The following is a 5,202-nucleotide window of genomic DNA, read 5'->3' on the forward strand; positions in this document are numbered from 1 at the left end:
TGAGCATCTTCAGCCACCAATAGGTCATCGACATATTGGATCAAGGCCGCACCGGCCGGCAACCTAAACGCATCCAGTTGACCCTTCAAGGCTTGGCTGTAAATCGATGGACTTTCACAGTAGCCCTGAGGAGCGCGCTTAAACCGGAAGCTGCGTCCACCGAGAGAGAGAAACCGAAAAGGTCTCTGCTCCCTTCGGCAATCGGGATGCTGAAAAACGCATTTTTCAAGTCAATCACCGAAAACCACGATGCAGAAGCCGGAATCAGAGTCAGTAGCGCCGTGATGTCAGGCACAACAGGGAATTGAGGAACCACAATTTTATTCACCTCCCGTAAATCGATAACAAAGCGATAAACAGGCGGTTTTGAAGGATCAGTGCGTTTAAGAATGGGCAATACAGGGCTGTTGCACACGTTTCCCCGAGTCTCTTCAATGACGTCTTTCTCGATCAGATCATAAATGATCGCTAACAGTGCTCGTTCACCACCAAGGGAGATTCGATATTGGGGAATACGTGGCAACCGCACATTAGATTTCAACTGAACAACATAAGGGGAGATGTCAAGCAGGCCCACGTCATTTGGACCCGTCGCCCACAAAGACGCAGGAAGAGAACTCAATTCCGGTGGGAGCTTGTCGAGAGACAAGTACATGGGAGAGACAACCCTCTCTCCCAACGTAAGCTTTACACCCGCGGGAGAACAATACAAAGTTGCATACAAACGTTTAAGCAAATCCAGGCCCAAAAGATTTTCACCACAACCGGTAGTCAAAATTAACGGAGCTCGGAGCTCACGTGGCCCAATTGTAAGGGGCAAAGGGCGTGAAACTGGATTGCTAACAGGGGCGCCAGAGAATCCAACGGAAACATTTGTTAAGCCAGACAAAGGTGCGCCAGGGAGTTTCGAATGCTTAATGGAACTTTTCGCTGCACCAGTGTCCAACAGAAAAGGCTCAACGACGCCCGATGTAGCAACTGCGACGTAAGGCCCTCTCTGATCAACCGGAACTGATACCACTCCCTCTCCTTGTCTTTGGCTGTCCTAGTAATTACTGTCGTCAGTTCCCTGATCGACGTAATAATCGTCTACATTGTACTGCGCAGATCGTCCTTGCGACGATCCACGTTGATCAAAACAATTATCAGAATTTGATGAGTTATCTGAACGATCGTTCTGAGCACCGCGACCTCTACCACGTGGTGCCTGCTGCGAACCACCACGACCTCCTCTAGATGAGTTACCACTATTACGTTCGTTTAGAACAGGACAATTGAATTTAATGTGACCCTCTTGTCTACAATAAGCACATTGATTGTACCCTAACGAAGATCTTTGGGAAGAGGAGTCATTACGAGTTTGGGATCGGTTCGATTGCGACTGCGATCTATTTTGTTGCGAATTATTCTGATTCGAACGTGGAGGATACGCTTGCTGAAGCAGCACTTTAGTTTTTAGTTCTTTCGTCTTTTTATCAGCACGGTCGCTCTCCTCTTTCTCTCTATTCTCATAATATTGTGCCGTAGCCAATATCTGAGCTGAAGTAGAAACGGCCCATGCACTTTCTGAATTCTTTAATTTATTGCTCAAATCGGGCAATAAGTTCGAAACAAATTTATCCACAAACAACCTTTGACCACCCTCAGTGCTCATATCCTGACCACTATGGTCGATGAATGCCTCCTCGAACCTCGTAAAGAAGTCGGAGACACTCTCGTCCTTCTTCTGCTTACAAGCTGACAATTTGTCCCAATTTACCCTCATAGCTGGCATAAGAGTTTTCATTAACGTTATTATTCTTTGAGGGAGAGCAGCAATCAACTGTTCAGGCTTAGCACCACCAACTTGCAACCCATCCGCCGCTATAATGGCCGCCCAATCACCACCTAATTCGTTTGCGTGATTTTCCTGACGAATCTTAGCCCATACCGGTTGCGGTACAACATTGCCAAACAACATGTCAATATCGGCAAGATTCATTATCGTAGCATCTACAAGCTGCGACAACTCTTTGTAATACCCTGCAGGATTTTTGCGAGGGTCAGGCAAAGATTGCTTCACCTGTAACACTTCTGAGCGTTTCCACAGGAGATGTATCCATACTCTCTGGAAATGCGGCGGAACAATAGGAATAGCAGTAGCATCACCTGGCATCCACACTGGTGGAACTTCGCGCATAGGAAATTGGCCAGACTCATCTGGCTGTCTTTCAATATCCTCAACAAACAAGGCTTGAGGTATAGGAGTGGGACGAAAAGATAACAATCGTTCAACAGCACGTCGAACATTGGTATCCACTATCAGTCCAGCCGAGAACTGGAGCTGTAGATCAGACAAAGCGGTCAGCACCTCGTCAGGTGCGTCGGCCGATATCTGATCACGAAGGACCTTACACATTTCTTCGAACACAAATCTCTGGGTTGGTATATTGAACTGACAAAATGTGTCGAGTATAATACGTGGTGGATTTCTAAGGGGGTGCGTCATCCAACCCATCGCCATATTATATAGCGAAGCACGTTCCCTATTACCAGGAAGCTGACTACGTCTCTGAGGACCATCGGAACCAGCGGACCCAAGAACAGGTCCGAGCGAATGAAAAAAACTAGCCGCAAGAGGAGAATTACGACTACGAGTAGAGGGAGAAGTATAGGACACAGGACTAACAAGCGAAGGGGTAGAGACAGAAACAACAGCAGGGGTTAACAAAGCAGGAGCAGTAGCGTGCGCAGGAGTATGTGGAAGCGGAGGAGCAGTAGGAATAGCAACAGACGAAGGAGCAGGAACAGTCGGAAGAACGGGTGCAGGTTGAGGAACAGGCAAAGGAAGAATAGGTGCAGGAACAGGTACAGGGGGAATCACAGGGACTGTGGTACCCTGTACGTACGGAGGTGGCGATTTCATAAGATAGGACATTAAAGGATCCTCAACTGACTCATCTTTCTTTTCCGACTACGTAGGCAAAGCAGGATAGCATTTATCTATAGTCATACGCTGTAATCTGTCAAACACTTCCTTTTCCTTAACCTCCTTATCATGCTGAAACTGTTCTGCTTTCTTTACAATGGTACCAGCACTATCTCTCTGATTTCGTTTAGTCTGTCTGATTTCTTTCTGTCGAGCTTCTTTACGCCACAACCGAAAGGCATCAAACATGGCCGGCCTCGACTTTTTCGCAAACAATTTAACCTCTAGATTATCTAAGATCGGGGCCTCGAAGCTACCATGTGGTGGCCAGCGAAGGTCACCGTCCTTCTTCGTGTATTTGATCCAGTAATCATTAAAAGTAATCGGGCCTAGCCCATGTTTACTGTACAGTTCGTAAGTGGGAGTTCCAACCGGAGGTATCGGACACGAGTCCTCCAGTCGGGAATCCGTACCACAAGGTCTGAAACAACTAAACAAAGTACTGCGACCAGGCATCTTGCACACTAGCCGAGTTTCACAAACTTCAAGGGTTACGGGATTTACCAAGTCCCAGCAAAGAACAAAACCCTCGGTTTTTGGCGGCTGCAGTCGTCAAACAACACAACAAAGTACCAAGAACTACAAATGCAATGGAACCATGCAACCACTAAGTAACCACAACCAAGAACCTTCGCGGGAAAAGTCTTCGGGCCACTTGTTTCGACAACAGGATCGATGAAGCGGAGTGCACCTTCCCTCGGAGATTTCACACGAAGTTCCTCACGATCGTCGGGCTTGGACCGGTACCACTGATGCAGCCCGACGTTGGGCGCCAACTGAAGGACTGGGTTCTTTAAGACCCAGCGGTGCCAGGGCACAACACCTGAAACCTTCGTGGGTAACCTGCTCCGGCGTACGAATGACAGAGACACGGGACACTTCCTTCGGCGTCAAAGATTCAAGGTTTATTTGCTGCAGGGAACACAGAAATCACGACAAGTACAACTCGTGCAACTTGGGGAGACTGCTTCAAATTGGTTCTGTGGATCGCTCCTTTTATACAGTTTTTACCCATAGGACAACATGGTACACAAAGGTTTACAACCCGGTTCCCACCATTATCCCCCAGAGGGGTCGCTTTGGTCACTTTGATACACATAAGGTCCGGAACATAAATGCGGAAACATTTGGCGGTTCCCAACTGTAAAAACCCATCTTCCCAACATTAGTGCATTCCAATCGGCAGTAAAACAGATCGAAATAGGAACAAAGACAGGTGCAGAGGAAGACGGAAACAGTGGGGAGATCGGAAAGGGTGTAAAAGGGGAGGTATCGGGAAACACGAGATACAGGCATCAAAGGGACGTGCCTAATGAGATGCACGGCTGAGACAATAAACCGGCACGGCGAGATGAGCCTCGAGCGGGGCCATCTGCCTTACAGTATCATCCCCCTCGTCATAAAGACACTTACAAAGGACATGTGTCTTCCGCAAATATCTTGGGAGTCCCAGGGTCGCGAAGCGGACAGCGTCCGTTCGCTGGCTACTTGAGGGCAAGAGACAAAATGGATGCCGTATCTAAGATGGAACCCGTGGGTACAGATGAAAAACCCACATAACGAACGAACGGTTTAAGTTAGCACAGCGAAACTGCGCACACTTACTAAACTCGTCATTTGCGGTTCATAGATACCAGACTCGACCATATTCGTGCGAGTCGAAAACATCACCTACAATTGTCACGGAACCTCAGCGCCGAACGGGTTAATTGCTATTTTGCTGCTAAGAAATAAAAATTAAGATAAAGGAATGTTTACATTAATCGTTTTTGGTAATGATTGCTTTTTCACATTAATTGCATTTAGCAATACATCATTGATTATTGTACTAATATCATTACTTATTTCAAATTAAACTTGTATGGGCATTGCTGTTCTGAAACAAAGGATGCACACAGATCACGAGGTGCCTTAACTCCATCAGCCTGCTTATGAGTGGTGGCTAGTGGATTTTAAAAGTGGTTGGGTGCAATGTTTCAAATCGAGAATAACGTGCAAGTTGACGCAGCAAGCCAGTCTGAGTTGAAAGAGGTGGTGCAAGTGGTAATCTCTCACCTGGGTGCGAATTATGTATTTTACCGAAAATTTCGAGAAAACTTACTACACGTTTCTAAACGGTGGTAATGATACCCTCCTGCAATTACTATGCTGAACACATAAACCCAAGACTCGCCCTGCACTCACACACAGCTTTATTTACCCTCACTCAGGCGCAGAAAACACTTATCTCAGAT

Source organism: Lissotriton vulgaris, chromosome 2_1 (genome assembly GCF_964263255.1).
Source record: "Lissotriton vulgaris chromosome 2_1, aLisVul1.2, whole genome shotgun sequence".
In the NCBI taxonomy this organism is placed as follows: Eukaryota; Metazoa; Chordata; class Amphibia; order Caudata; family Salamandridae; genus Lissotriton; species Lissotriton vulgaris.